Here is a 16,889-nt window from a genome sequence, read left to right as displayed (position 1 = left end):
AAGACATCTATGAAAACTATTGTATTATGCCTTTGGATACTCATGCTTAGCTGAAAACTGGAAGTTTACCTTCTTTTCACATCTCAGTTCAAATTGGAAATATAGAACAGCTTGTCCTCCTCCATGTGATTACCTTTCTTAGTAGGTTGCTTCCCTTTAAATTGCTGATACTTTCGGTGAAGTGAAAAAAGTGCAATGTTATAGTATTTATTACATAAACAATAGAGTTATTAATGTTTGTTATATAAATAGTTCTAGGTTTAAACTATTTGATATAATCTGAAGTCTCTGAACAATGTTTATATTTGCATTTTACTTTCTTCTGAAAAAAATAAACCTAAGAATTGAATATCAGGTAGTGAAATAGTACCTCATACAATAAATTTTTTAAGATATCATATTATTTTGGGGGGTGTCAAACTTTTTATTCATCTTCATGGATATTTAAAAAATTGGATAATATAATCTATTATATATCTTTACAGTCTGGGAAATATGTGTTTTCCAAACACAGGAGGTTAATAAATTTCATTCTTCCTCATCCACATTTTCCCTGATCAATGCTGTCTTGTAGTTGGTGAAATTGGTAACAAAGAACCTGTTTCTTAATACTCTTCTTCTAGAGATAAAGAAAAAGAAAAAAGAAAGCTTAAAACTATTGTTAATAGATTATCTTAAAAAATATGTTTGCTATTCTTCATGAGTGATTATAATATTAATTCAACCTAAGGAGATGAAGAGTTCCATTTTTTTAAGAATTGTGATGACTTCTTCTGCTATTGCCTTTTGCATCATTTACAATAAGCATCACTGAACCATAGCATTATATGCGTAAGGATAAGATATCTTAAATAATTTAATACACTATATTTATATAAGCTAGGCAACCATATGGATGAGTTCCATTTTTTAACTTTTGTTCTTTAAATTTTTTATCAGTGTCATTCAGTATAAAGAGTTTAAACATTTTCTTTAATAAACCAGTGAGGATACAAATATTCTGTACATTTTCTTTGTATTCTTTTCAGCAAAATAGTAATCAGTTTTAATTTTAAATTTCAAAGGAAAAAATATAATCTAATTTTCACTGGTATATCATATATTATGTCAAATTTATCTTGTGAGATGGGATAAAAAATTTATACAACTATAGCAATGGAACATTGATATTCAGGATTTCACTGGGAGTATTTCTTGTATTACATAGAACTTTCCTGATTAGGCATAACCAAGTGATTCTAATTTATGAAATTTTCTTAAACTTACAGCTGCATCATTTTTTAAATGTGCCTCACTAGACTCATCAGTATGAAGAACATCAAAAGATACTTCATTTTGGAAATCAAGGTTAGTGACTCCCCTTTTCATAAAAACGAGCTCACTATATTTTGAAATATGTATATTGTTACGTGTGTGCTTTAAAGTGGTCACAATCTTAAAAGTTGGGTTACAGGAAGGTTGCCAATTTGAAGATGCTGAAAAATGTTAGCTTTCATTTTAATAGCATTAAATTCAAATCATTGTGTCTAATTCCAAGAAGCAAAACAAAATAAACGCATTAGCTGCATATTCTATCATCTGTCTACAATGTTGGAGGTAATTAATGTAGTCAGTTTGGTTAAAAAAAAAAAAAGAAAACTCATACATACTCCTAAACAAAAGAAAACATAAATACCCAATTAACCAAAAGTGTATTAAATGAAAGGTGGGCCTATGTCAGTGGCTTGGAAAATGAAATGGAAAATATCACTTCAAGCATAGGGCAAAATATAAAGAGCTATAAATCTAAAATGAGATGGCTAGAAACTAAGATGATAAATTCAGAAAACAAAATGGAATGAAATGAAACAGAAGTCAGTATTTACAGAAGAGACAGGAGAAAATTCCTTGAGATTAGTAAGAATCCAATTCAGCAGATTGAAATCTCATTAAATTCCAGACAGGATTTATAAGAAAATAAATGTTCCTATGCATATATTGATAAAACTCCAGATCTCAGAAGAAAAAAAAAAAAAATCATACTAAGCTTCCGGACAGAAAAGTACAAGTTTCATACAAAGAGAAAAAAATCAGACTGACATTGGGTTTCTCCTTTTCCAGTCTTGATATGAGAAAACAGACTGAAGAAAGTGTAGGACTAAAATCCTTAAATGCTGTAACCAGCCAAAGTGAGGATATCTTAAAGACATGTAATAATTTAGAAAGCATATTATCCATGTACTACTTGAGAGCCCGATTTTGAAAAAATATCACTCCCACAAAAAATAATTTAAAAATTGTGAACAATGGTTGGAGGAAGATGAAAAATTGAGGAGGATGTAGTTAGCAATGAAGCTTAATAAGCAAAATCAGTAAGTTTAGTAACAGTGAGCTTAATAAAGCAAATAAAAATAAGCTTAATAAGCAAAATTAAGTTTATTATGTGATGTATTTAATATTGCATTCTAACTGGGATATGAAGTACATATGCTCATTAAACATATAACTAAATTACATTAAATTGTAATTATTACTGTAAATAAAAAGAGGAGAAAAGAAAAACTAGGTAAGGGGAACCAGAGTACAGGCAAGTGGTGAGGCGTTTAATTTCAAACGTGGCATTGCAAAATAGGCTTTATTAGGAAAATGACATGAGACCAAAGACTTGAAGAAGAAAGGGGATTAGCCATGAAGATACCTGATGGAAGAACTTTCAAGTCACAAGAAATAGCCAGTGACAGTTTGAATGGAACAAGTGGGTAAGAAGAAAATAAAGGATGAGATGAGAGAAGTAGCTGGAGAAGGGGGTAACCGGAGAATAACAGTAACTGGTAGGAGCCTCATGGGTCATTATAAGAACTTAATCTTTGATTCTGAATAAAAAGGTGAGTCACTGCAAAGTTTTAAGCAAAAGGGAGAATTATGGAAAATAAAGTGATGTACCTTTTATATATTAATTGATTCAATCTGGCTTTGAATATGAAATAAAACTTAATTAAGTTCACCAGCAAATAAAGGAAAAACATTCAAATAGTTGGACAATATATTATACGGTATTAAGGGATAGAAGGCAAAGATGAAATTTCAGTATAAATATAGAAAAACGTCAGATTTTATGGGTAAGAAAAATAAAACTTCAGAATAAATATATATATATTCTGAAATATTTACTTTTTTGTGTATTTCTTATATTTATATATAATATATAATGCATTATATTATAGACTATATACACTAAAATATTTGCTTTTGTTAAACAACAAATTTTCAAGTTGATGAAATGTTTTATTTTGTATTTTAGTAAAAAAATATCCGGAAACCTACTTTTTCCATCGTAGCTGTTTTAATTAGAATATTTCCATGACTTCTAATTTATCAAATTTGTATTTTAAAATATTGTGTATAATATTAGTGCCTTGTCATGTATGTTTTTATGTGTGTGCGATTTCATCGATTGTTTCTGAATAAGATGAATGTTTATTTTAATCATTCAGTGTACATCTTATTTACTGATCCTAGATAGCATATCGTAGGGGGGTGTATTTTACAAATGCCAAAACTCAGGAGTAGGTTGTGGAGGCCACATGACTGTATGGAGTGAAACTGAGATTCACACCTTGCTCTGTGCTCTTTCTCTGAAACCACACTTGAGCGCATGTAACATTATTAGTGCAGTAATGATACAGGAGACATGACCTTCCCCCCAAAGTAGAAGTTCAAATATTTTTCCTTTTAAAGTAAATGCCAGTTGTACACTTTTTCATCATGTCCTCTTAATCTTTCTTTCAGGTATGTGAGTTCATAGGGAACTTTTTAGTGTCGTCAGAATGGTTAATGCAAAGTCAAATTAAGCTAGAGTCTGAAAGTTTCTATTTTCTTGATTGAATTAAATGCAGAGTGCTCCCATATATGCACAAACACTGGCATTCAGCAGAGCCCTCATTACCATGCTGAGAAGTGTGGCTTCAAATTAGAGCTGCATGTTAGACAACCGCTTGCATAAACCAAAGCTTGTTAAAACAATGTTAATGAGCCCCCATTGTATCCAGCAGCTTCACTTCCCCAGTCTTTCATATGTGTTCACACGAGACCTGGGAAGATGCTGAACTGATTAAGTCTGAAATAGAGCTGGAGACTCTCGACTAAGCCGCTGGGGTGAAGGGAATTAGAAAAATCAGGAACAAAGAGCCATATAAAGTTTACTTTAGGTTAAAAACATGGTGATAGAACTTCTCCCATGTGTCAGAATTTTTTTGAGGCACATTTAAAAAGCTGGCCAAGCAAACCATATATAAGGTTGTTAACAGTTATCCTCGTTTATATTTTCTAGCATAATTTGGACAGAGTTTTGTAAGGTTTTTCTGAGTTGCTTGCTTCTTCTACAGTTATTTTCTTTACAGTAAAAATCTTTTCATGTGGCTAGGTAAAATCTGTTCTCAGGGGACAAAAAAATACCTTATAAGGAATGAAAACGGATGTCCCCTCCTCAATGGTTATCCTTGATATGTTACTTTATACCTATGAAATTAGAAGGAAAGACTTGAAAATAAATTTTAAACTCAGCATGGTCTATTTTTAGCAACTTCTAAGTGATGCATAATGAAATCTTAATTTAAGGAACATCGTATTAAGTGTTTAACGTTGACACTTTACTGCCTTTGTTATTTCTGCCTTCGGCTCAGGTCATGATCTCAGGGTCCTGGGATCGAGCCCCGCATAGGGCTCCTTGCTCAGCGGGGAGACTGCTCCTCCCTCTCCCTCTGCCTGCCACTCCCCCTGCTTGTGCTCTCTCTCTCTCTCTCTCTCAAATAAATGCATAAAATCTTAAAAATAAAAAAACCACTAGAAAAAACAGTAAACATTGACACTTTACATGATCACCATACCACTGAGTAGGTGTAAAAATACAGGCATTAGGTAAAATGTAAACATGCACTTTGAAAGACTCCTACTGTACTTGCTTATATTATGACATGAAGGTTTTTAAGTTTAAACTCTTTTTTTAAAGATTACAACCGTAAATTTAAAGTTGATTTTTATATATAATAATGATCTTATGGAATGGACAGACCGCAAAAGAATATATTCCCTCTCACCCCACTTAGGATTTGGTAACCACTGTTTGAGGAACCCTGGTCCCCTGCCTTTTAAGGTGATTTGTCCCACCCTCAGCAGACATTAGTTGCCAATCAGTCCTGAGTACTTGAGAAGTTCTAAATTTTGGAAAAATATGGATAAAAGCACACCAGCATAATGATAGTTAGGAACTAGAAAGGAATCTCCCAGCTACTCAAGAATCATGATAAAATGATGTGTATGTATGTGTATGCTTGTTTACTGCCTCGCCATCCTGCTAGGTGGTAATTTCCATGTGGATATGGGCATGACAAAGTTGTTCATCATCATACGTCTAGGACATAATATATTTTCTGGCCCATAAAAGGAACTCAGTGAATACATAAGGAATGAGAGAACCATAAGGGAAATAAAAGACTTGGCTTATGAGATTTTGTTTGGTATATTTAGGGTTAACCATGTGAAAACCGTGTTGAAGCAAGAGACTCCAAAGCAAGACCCTGAAGACTTTGCAACAGCACTCGTTACATGCAGCATCTAAAGGTCAGCGAATGCTTCGTGAAAGCCTTTTGATGACAGCTGTCATTACAACTTTACTACAAAGTAAGCTATAGTTATAAAAGCACTCATGGGGAATGGTAGCCACTTTGAGACCAAAGGTTTACTGCTGGAGCTATTTTTACATGTCAGGTCTACTTAAAAATAGAGCAGTAAGCAAGACAAATGAAGAGTGTGTTCCAACTTGGTGGACAATGACTGTGACTTTGAAAATTTTGCAGTTTATTATTTCAGATCATGAGTAGATGCCTCGATAGGACATTGAATATTAAGAAGGTAGTATGAACCCACTCTCAGAAAAAATCAGTGATTCGTTCTATTAACAATTCTCTAAAACATAGAGCAACTTAAAAATCTCAGTCCCTAGATGGAGTGGAGAAGTGGATTGCCACATTTGTAAGACTCCAAATGGGAGGCATTTCTGTTGTGTTTCCTATGTATGACAGAAGAATAGTTGCACATAATTGGGAAGTTAGATTTTTCCTTTATGGAGTTAGTCATTTTGGTTTTTATAACTTAAGAACTCCAGAGGCCAAATAAATTATAGGAATGGAACATAAAGAAACAATGCTAAAAAAATAGCCACGTGGTCTCACTATTTGATAAACGATGAAGCTGGAACTGAAAGGTTAAGTGATTTATCAAAGGTTGCCTAATTGTGTGTGTAAAAGGCAGAAAATAATTCCTGCTATGAGGATCAGGTGAGATGATAGCATTTAAGTGAAACATTATTCAGTTAAACTGACGCGCTGATAGAACTTATACGTAAGTTGTGTTCCTGATGGTGTTTAAATGTTTTAATTTTTATTGAAAAAAAAAATCCTACACCATCAGTGCCGTGTATTAGAAGTAGTGTTCAGTCGACAACCAGACTCTGACTGTGGCAAGTTCTTGGACTTCCACATTTTAGTTTCTGTGCATTCTAAAGAAGAGGGGCTCATAAAAGCTGCCATGACATGTTTTATGAATTAAAAGTCAGGGAGCAGGGAGAAAATGGTGCATTTGTAGTTGAGATTCCCGTGTCCCTCAGGTCCTGGCTCTTCAGCTTGGGCACAGCTGTTCTTCCCTTCCCCAATTCCTCTGCACTCAAGAGGTAGGCTGTTTCTTCAGCTCTGAAAACTTCCCCTTCAAATAGAAATTTCAGGAATCACTCAGAGGCTAACTCCTAGCTCAGGGGCTAAGAAAGATGAGAAAAACAGCAATACCCACAATACCGTGCCACTTTGACGTGATCAAATTTTCAATTTTAAGCATAGAGAATTTCAGTCAAGTTCACCTGAAAATATTCTGCCCTGTATCCAGGGTCTGTCCTTTCCAAATTACAAAAACATAAATATACCATAAATCCTTCCTAAGTCCTTCCAAGCCATGTCCTGACAGAGATGTGCCCAGGTTTAGCTTCTGTAGGAATGTCAAACACATTGCAATAATAGCAATGGCTCCCTTAAATCACTAGAGTTTATTACCCTTTCCCCCACTTTGCTCCAAATGGCTTCACCTTTAATCGCCTCATCACTGTTCATCTCCGCATCCACTTCTGCATCTGTCTACCCACGAATCTGCTAGTGATCATCCCAAAGACCCTCGTAATAATGCAATCTGCTTCATTTAAAAAAAAATGTCTCATTTAACATTAGAAATTACCTCTCAGTTTATTCCTTACTGGCCTACTATTTTTAGAGCTCTATAAACTGTGCCTTTCCTGGGATTTTTCTTGCATTTAGAGGTAGTTTGCAATATGCAGAAGTCTTGAATAATAGATAAACAGAGACAGAAAGCCAGTGAGCGTTAAGCTGAGGGTGCTGCTGGGCAAAGCAAGGCAAACCTGACTCCACGCAGAAGAACCAAGCTTTGTGGGATGGGTTCTGACCCATCGAAGAGTAACCCCAAGATCATTAAAAGAATTGGTTCTTTTCTTGTATTTAAATATAATAAAGGAGAGCAACCCCTGGGAAGTCAGTCCTGCACAGGGCAAGAGTGGAACTCAAGGCAGAAGCTACCGAGTGTTCAGTGAAAACAAGTCCACCCCCTGGGGTTCGGGATTGGTTAGTTTATAGGAGCTCCGCTCAGGCCCATGCTTTCCCCTCAAGTCCTGAGACTCCGGAAGTCCAGCTGGTTGTTTTTCAGGAAAGCTGCTCAGTCCATTAGCTAGAGTTCAAAGAGTACGGTGAAGTCATAGACCACAGAATTGTAAGTTGCAACAACAGCCTGTTTTTACGCCAACTCTGGTCATGTTTCTGAGAAGTTATTGCTATACATTCTTCTCCTTGGTCTCTGACCGCTCGTTATCTGCGAATTTGTCATACCATCCAGACTCAGCGTCGTGCAGCAGCCAAATTTCTGAGCACATTGCTCAAGGACCATTGCTCAGAATTTCATTATCATAGGAAATGATGTGATTCTTTTCTTATTTATAACTCTAGAATCCTTTAAAGACAAGGCATCTGGTATGAGGTTTCCAATTCACTTTAGGGAAAAAAAAGTATTTGTCCACTCAATGTTGTTAAGAAAGATCTGCAAAGAAACAATGTTTTGAGCTATAACAAGAGTTTCTTGGGTCATTCTTGGATAATGTGCTACTCATTATGCATTCTAATCTCATTACATTATTATTATGGAGAGGAAACTGGTGCAGCAGCTCTCTTAATATTGAATGCACACACACACAGTGAAAAAATGAATGAGAGAGTTTACTGAAAGATTAGTGTGTACATTTTAGGCGAAGGTATTTAGTGGTCCCTTAAAGCTGTCAAACCTGAGCAACTGATTTAAAACAAAGTATATATTTAAAGTGTCAGTGATGACTTCTTCCCCTAACAGTATGTTAGAATATTTGGTTTAATTCTGCTTTCATCTTTGACAGCTCACAAGTTTCTCAAATAATTGCTGAATGCCCTATTCAGCAGAAATTCAATCTGGTAGGGATTCTTGCTGTAAGTCATGCCTAGATAACTAAAGCGTGAGTAACTGTGAACCTAAGCACTATTAAGAAACTGAAATGTATAATCTCCCTGTAGAAAAAAAATCTCCTAAGTCATTTTATCACAAAATCCTCACAGATACTTCTGCCTTTTCCATAATCCAATAAGAAAAAGAATCATATCAGTACAGTAAGCACTATGCTGCTGTAGGTTCAATCAGTTCTCAGATATCAAGGGAAGAGAAAGAGGGTTTTGGAAGGAGAAGGAATATCTTCAAAGCTGCTTAACTGTAGAATAGTCTCAAACAGCAAAGGAAATCTTCAAATTTGTGTTATTTATATATTCAGTAATGCTTGAGCCAAAGAAGTTATATTTATTTCTTTAGGCATGTTTCTATAATTACCTTGCTATGCAAACATATATTCTACAATTACTATATGTTTAACAGAGATATAATTTTATATGCATATTATGTAGCACATTATATATTATAAAATTTCATATATATTTAACACATTGACAAATATAATTTCATTTTAAACCTTATATAATGTATTTATGTATTGTATGTTCTTCAAAATTTTCCTCCTGAATAGACACTTACCTCTCCTTCTTTCCTCTCCCATAGTTAAGTAACAGGTAAGCATATTTAGAAGCAAGACCGCAATTCTCTCTTTTTTCGAAGTATGTAATCAATAATTTGACAGATTAACTTAAATTTGGAACAAAGATTCAAAGCAAAAACCATTTTAACATTTTTGCCAAAGAATTATAAATATAACATATAGCATTTTAATAGAATACTTAAAATTTTACTTTAAGACAAAAACAGGCAACATTGAAAAGCTTGTGACAAGGTAAATTTCTTAAATTATCTGGACAGTCTTGTCTCTAATTAGTTATAGAGGATCTTATGATTTCTGTGATTTATACTGTTTCTTCTTAGGGTTGCTGTATTTCAACATCCACTCTTATGAGATGGGATTGCATATAGGTTAGGTAGTGTTCTTTGGAAGGATTCTGTAGGGAGAACTGGATATTTCCGAGTCCCACAATGAGAATTATGTGAGAACGTCAGGGAAACAGATCTTATTTAATCAGGCTTAAGGTGAATTACAACTTTCATGCTACTTGATATTTTTCTTTCTTCCTTACTCTACTGTGTATCTAGGCCCCCTTCCACTCCTGCCTCTAATAACTAGCATCTCCAGCTAACCAGATCCTGGGAGCAATAAACAACTTCGCTGAAAGTAATTGTGGAGATTATCTTAATAATAACTCTCTGGGATAGGTATTTTTACACACAGCATTTTTTAAATAAGGAACTGAGGCTCAGAGAGGTAAAGTAACTTTAAAGACAAATCATTGTTATATGGTAGAAACTGGATTAGAACTCAGGTCTCGCTAACTCTAGAATCCGTACTCTTTTTTTTATAATAATATTTTTTTATTATGTTATGTTAGTCACCATACAGTACATCCCAAGTTTTTGATGTAAAGTTCCATGACTTGCATATAACACCCAGTGCACCATGCAATACGTGCCCTCCTTTTTTTTTTATACTTCTTTTTTGTTATATTAGTCACCATACAGTGCATCAACAGTTTTTGATGCAATGTTCCATGATTCATTATTTGCATATAACACCCAGTGCACCATGCAATATGTGCCCTCCTTAATACCCATCACCGACCTATCCCAATCCCCCACCCCTCTCTCCTCCAGAATCCATACTCTTAACCATTAAGTGACATGGCCTGTGTAAAGAATTCCTGCATATTCATTCACTACTTCGGCACATTGCCAGCAACCTATGTCAAAAATTTATTGACCCTCTATCCATACATGATTCTGTTAAGTCAGTCATTGCAGTTCAATCCAGACAAGAGAGTATTCATCTTTCAAGGGCTTGTATTATCCTTCTTTATATCATATTTTTTCTTACCCTAAGTGGATAGTGGCATTTTCTTATATGCAGTGCTACACTGAGATCTCTGAATGTAGATGGAGAATAGATTGACAGTTGATTTCCATATGTAACTGGAGATTCTCTATTGAACTTTTCATTTCTCTTAAATTCCAAAATTACAACATCTTAAAAACACATTTTGAGTAGACTAGTTGTTAATCAGTGTCTGACGGGAGTGCAAAGAGGGAAGTCGTAGTTTAATGAGTATAGAGTTTTAGATTTGCAAGATGAAAAAGCTCTAGGGATTTATTTTACAACACTGTGAATATACTTAGCACTACTGAACTGTACACTTCAGGTAGTTAAGATGATAAATTTTAGTTATGAATTTTTTACCAAAAGAAAAAAGGAAAAAAAGCACATTATATCTCAATATATGTTTATTGGAGATACACCGTACACATTATAATACTTAAGTTTACATTCACTGGTAGCTTAAAAGTTATTTCTTCTAAATCTGCATACCTTAGTCTATATCGGCCCTCCTCAACCCCTAACATACAACATTCTGTTCTTTCTTCCATATAACTCCTTCCTTATTACTCAGCTGGGGGATTCATCTGCATTTGACTGTTGGATATACTGTGGACTATTTAGCATGAGAGTTACAGAATCAGATAAACGAAGTTTAAGGTACAGAATATCACATTTATGGCTATGTAACTTTGGGCAAGAAACTTTCTCCTGACTTCAGTGTCTTCATTGGTAAATGTAAATATCAAAAGTACTTATTTCAGATGTCATGAGAATTAAATGTTACACATTTAAATATCACAGCTACTGGCATATAGGGACCACCAATTGAATAAAATATAGAGTATAATTATTAATATTATTTTTAAATTATATGATTTTGTCTTCCTATTTTTACTTCTTTCTGGCATGAATCCCAAATTTATTTTCCAAGGAAAATTCTATAATATGAACAAATATAAGCAGATATGGGCAAATATAAGCAGATGTTTGTGAAACTAAATTCCTTTTCCTCTTGGGCAACAGCTTTACTAAATTCCTCTGCTTCTCCTGAAATCAAAATTGCCTTATGAACAAGTTCTAGTTCACTAGAAATTGAGCAGAAATGATGTGGTCCCAGGTACCTGGGTGGTGCAGTTAGTTAAATGTCTGACTCTTGGTTTCAGCTCAGGTCATGATCTCAGGTCCTGAGATTGAACCCCGTGTCTGGCTCCATGCTCAGTGGGCAGTCTACTTCTTTCCTTCTCCCTCTCCCTCTGCCCATGTCCTCTTTCTCTTTCTCTCTCTCTCTCAAATGAACAAATAAATAAATCTTAAAAAAAAAAAAAAAAAGAAAGAAGTGATGTAGTCCCCTTCGAGGGCCAGGCCCATAAATTTCTCCCATTCACTGTCCTCCACGCTGTTTATATTCTTGTTTGAGATAACACAGCAAATCCGGAAGTCAAGATGGAAGGAGTCTATGTGGAGAAGAGTCACCCATCAGATAGGAACATGTTTTGGACTTGATGTAAACAAGAACTAATGTCTTTTGCTATTTAAATCTTTATAGATTGTGAGATTCGTTTGTTCGAGCTGCTGAGTGAAGAAATTGGCATCTCGAAGTGACAAAGCAGAAGAATCTCACAAGACCTGTTTAGCTTGATTGCGTAATCACTGTGGCCAGTGATTACTGTGTGTTTGAAATGCTTCCCTTTTATGAGTAAGAGTCTTTATTACAGTTTTTCTAGACTCTCTCACCACTCTTAATTGGCCAAGGGGTGGTAGAAACCTTGTCTTTTTAGTTCATGTGTAGCTAGAGTAAGGGAATCAGGTTCAGACATAATAGAGAAAACTAGACATCAGAAGGAGAGCCTATGATTGAGCTGAATGCAATGATTCGATGAGAACTTACTCTGTCTTGGGGAAGCCACGAGCATGTTGTTGTATCTGTAGGAAGAACGTTAAAATAAAGATTTGGTATCCAGAAGAAAGTATAGTGACATAAATTGGCTAGCTATTTACATAAATCATCTCTTTTTTCCAGATGTAACATTTAGTCTGCTCTCTAGCTAGTTATTGCCTTGTGGCTGTTTGCTCGACAGTGAAAGTGTTCAGGGGATGGCACATAAGTAATTTTTGAAAGCCAGCCCTGGATAGCAGATAGATTTGATGTGGAATTCAACAAGATAGTTCTAAAATTCATATGTGAGGGGTGCCTAGATGACTTAATGGGTTAAGCATCTGCCTTCAGCTCAGGTCCTGATCCCAGGGCCTTGGGATTGAGCCCCACAGCACATTGGACTCCCTGCTCAGTGGAGAGTCCACTTCTTCCTCTCCCTCCGCCCCTGCCTCAGATAGTGCTCTCCCTCTCCTGCTCTCTCTCATAAATAAACAAACAAACAAATAAATCTTTAAAAAAATAAAACAAAATTCATATGTGAGAACTAAAAGCCAAAATTAGCCAAGGGAAGACATTTCTATAAAGGGTTTTGAGAAAGCAAATTGATGTTGTATAGTTGGATAGTATAGGAGGACAAATCAATGGACTAGAGAAAACATAAAGAGATCTATACATGTATAGAAACTATTCAGTCAGTAGCGCTAGGGGATTTGGTTACGGAGAAGGAGAAAAAATGAAATTAGTTCTCTACATTGCACAACATCTGAAAATACATTACAGATGGATGAAAGACAGGACTGTAATACTTTGAGAAAATATGGAAGAATATCCTTATGACTTTGTATGTGTAGTCAAGGATTTTTTTATAAGCCACAAAAATTGGTAAGTATGTGGGAAAAGATCAGTATGTTTTATTACATTAAAATTTACAAATCTCGGGACACCTGGGTGGCTCAGTAGGTTAAGCATCTGACTTTGGCTCAGGTCATGATGTAGGGCCCTAGAATTGATCCCTGCATTCTGCTCAGCACTTAACAGCTTGTCTGCTTGTCCCTCTGCCCCTTACCCCCTTCTCATGCACACACACTCTCTCTCTCAAATAAATAAAATCTTCTTTAAAAAAATTAAGGTCTGTAAATGAAAAGGCACTTTAATGATGAAAATGTATGCCAGAAAATGGAACAAATTATTTGTAATTGATAAAGGATTTGTATTTAGAATCTAGAAAGAGCTCTAATAAATCAGTAAGAAACAAGTTATTTGGAAAATGGGCAAAAGACTGAAATTAGCAGAATTATTCCAAATGACCCATAACATTTGAATGGATGCTTACCCTCATTACTAATCGAGAAATGTAAATTAGAATGGCCATAACATAAAATAGCAGATCTACCTAATTAGGAACAATTCAAAGTTTTCTCAATATGAAATATTGTCAACAATATTTGGAATGACAACTCTCACTAAAACTAGTGGAGCTACAAATTGTAGAAGTTAAAAAAATGTTTCTAAAATGTTGTACATGTGTATAATCCTACAATTCAACCATTTCCCTTTTATTTATATACTAAAGACACGATATTACATACGCACCAGCAGATATTTATGAGAACCACATATACAAAATTATTCATACCAGAAAAACTTCTAGTATAATGCAAATGCCCCTTAATTGCAAAGTGCAAAGTTTAAAACATGTCAATTTGATAAAATATATATTAGTGAAAATTAAGGAAAAAAAGTTGCACATTTTTACATAGATTAAGGAGGTCACATATTGTAATGAGCACTGGGTGTTATACGCAAGCAATGAATCATGGAAGACTACATCAGAAACTAATGAAGTACTGTATGGTGACTAACATAATAAATAAAAAATAAATTAAAAAAAGAATATTTAGGGACGCCTGGGTGGCACAGCGGTTAAGCGTCTGCCTTCGGCTCAGGGCGTGATCCCCGTGTTCTGGGATCGAGCCCCACATCAGGCTCCTCTGCTATAAGCCTGCTTCTTCCTCTCCCACTCTCCCTGCTTGTGTTCCCTCTCTCGCTGGCTGTCTCTCTCTGTCAAATAAATAAAATCTTAAAAAAAAAAAAAAGAATATTTAAAACAATGAGTAAAAGATACAAACCACAAAAATATATACAATTTTATGCCATATGCATTAATTTGAAAAATAAGGAAACCTTTTATTTAGGCATTATTGAAGAATTGGGAGAATGATAGAGAAAATTAAATAATATGACTTAGATAGGTACGTCTGTTTCACTTGCCCAAAGAAAAAATCTCAGTATCTTTACAGTATTTAGGTTTAATTTTTGCTCATGCAAATTTCAGTGCAAATGATGGCATCCTCTGTGTGGTGACACAAATCCAGGCTGCTTTAATCATGTGCCCTACCACTGTTCCTCGCAAAAGGCCAAAGAAAATCAAGGACCACATAGAACTTTACTTTGCTTCAGAGAGTAGTAAGAAATTTCATTTCCAGTCATATTTCATTTTTCAGTAGTACATAGTCTTACCTACCTGTTGGGTGAGGAGGGAGTGGAAAATTTTGCCTTGTATATGTCCAGATAGGAAAGGTACAGAAAGATTTAATGGGCACTACTAATGTCTATCAGAGAAGTTAACACAAAATCCAATATCAGGCTGTTTAGGGGGAGAGGTAGGAAAGAAGGAAGGGGTGTGTATATAGGAGAGGAGCAAACCAGAGGAGGAAGGCTTCTAAGCTACCAGTAATATTCTTTTTTAGCTTAGGTAGTAGTTATATGTGTTTTCATTTGATTATTATCATATAAACTATGTATATATATATATATGTATATATATATATATGCACACATATATAAGCACACATACTTTTTTTATGTATGATATGCTTCAAAATAAAAATGTAATACACATTATATATATATATATATATATACACACACACACACACACACATGAATATGATATGTCATATGTCATAAACTATCATATTGTGGTAGGTAGATTAATGAACACCAAAATGTCCATATCTTAATGCTGAAAACCTGTAAGTTACCTACATGACCAAAAAAAAAAAAAAAGAATTAGCGAGTGTGATTAAGATTAAGAACTTTGAGATGGGGAGATTTTCCAGGATTATCTGAGTGGGCCAATCTAATCTCATGAGTCTTTCAGAGCGGGGAACCTTTCCCAGTTGTGGTCAGAGGAAGACGTAATACTGAAGGGTCAGTGATAGGGAACTCTGCTGGCTTTAAAGATGGAGGAAAGAGAATACCAGCAGCTTCTAGAGGTCGGAAAGGACAAGGAAGAAGGTTCTCGCCTAGAGACTCCTAGAAAGGAACACAGCCCTACCCACACCTTCATTTTAGCCTTAAGTAAGACTATTAGACCCACAGATCTGGAAACTAATAAATTTGTATTGTTTTAAGTCGATGAGTTTGTGATAATTTGTTATTGTAGCAATAGGAAACAAATACAGACTTGTACACACACACATACATGTACATTACTTTCATAAACAAGTCTAGATTTCACTGCACTAAAATGCTTATCCAAATTTACACATACATTCTGTTCCCAATTTTTGCTGAATATAGAAATCATTGTAATGTCTGATGAATTAATGCGGTCTGCAGAATGCTAATTTTTTCCAGTCTAGGTACAGAAATGCTCAAAACAATAAAGATAGCACCAAGAAAATTTTAGAAAATCTGGGATATGGATGTATAAAAACATAGCAAGATACCACTTCTGGGTCAAAGAGTATGAAGTAATCAACCTCTCCAAGAACAGGGCAGTCAGAATGTCAAAATTGATTAAAGTTAAAGCTGACTGAAGAAATGGTTGTTGAAATTGTTCAAGTCAGGGAACATGTAGCAAAACAAAAAACTTGTAACTTTTTTTTTCTGTTAAAAGGATTTGTAGAAATAAGCACACAATTTGGGAAGTCAGACAGCTACAGGAGAGAAATTTTGATATAAACCAGGTCATATTTCTGAAAGCCAAGGAGCAATGATTTATTTTTTTCAAGTTCTGTATGTGGGAAGAACATTCCCAATTATTTGCGGGAATAGAAAAATGAAACTAATTACAAACAATAGATGTATGCTAGCACTGCATGAGCATATCAGCCACCTGTTATTTCTGCAAATGTGGCCTTTTGTTTTCATGCGTTCTACAAAGTTTTAAAATTATTATCATTGTTTAGCTTTCCATCTTAAAAGTTACTGAGCTTATATCTAAGGTGTCTGTGATTTATGGATTGCCTTCAAAGAAACTTGAACCTGTCAAAACTATACATAAGTATTATTTATATGTGTCTCTGGTTTGTTTTTGGAGAAAAGACCCACCACTTCTACAGTATTTTCATAACGATCCATAATGTACTTCATCTGAATGAAAAATCAAGGAAATAATTGACTTGGATATTATGATGTGGATAAAAGACTCTGGAACTAAGGTGTGGAAAAGGGAAATAAAAGCCATATTATATTTGTAAAGGTCTAAAGAGAAAAACAGATATTATTACTGTGGTGTGTAGACAG

General features: G+C 34.8%; 1 long non-coding RNA gene across 2 annotated transcripts in view; it reads left to right on the top strand.

Moving 5' to 3' along the window:
• LOC123801085 (uncharacterized) overlaps positions 1-16,889 on the top strand; it is a 424,009-nt gene that overhangs the window by 367,459 nt on the left and 39,661 nt on the right. For both annotated transcript variants that reach the window (XR_015725929.1, XR_015725930.1), the window contains exons 9-10: positions 1,269-1,347; positions 5,506-5,598. This is a non-coding gene — a long non-coding RNA (uncharacterized LOC123801085). The remainder of the gene's footprint in view (positions 1-1,268; positions 1,348-5,505; positions 5,599-16,889) is intronic.

This window comes from Ursus americanus, chromosome 10 (genome assembly GCF_024610735.1).
Source record: "Ursus americanus isolate L20-20 chromosome 10, mUrsAme1.1.p, whole genome shotgun sequence".
Classification (NCBI taxonomy): domain Eukaryota; kingdom Metazoa; phylum Chordata; class Mammalia; order Carnivora; family Ursidae; genus Ursus; species Ursus americanus.
Note: the sequence above shows the minus strand (reverse complement) of the source record. Positions and strands in the feature narration are given on the sequence as shown.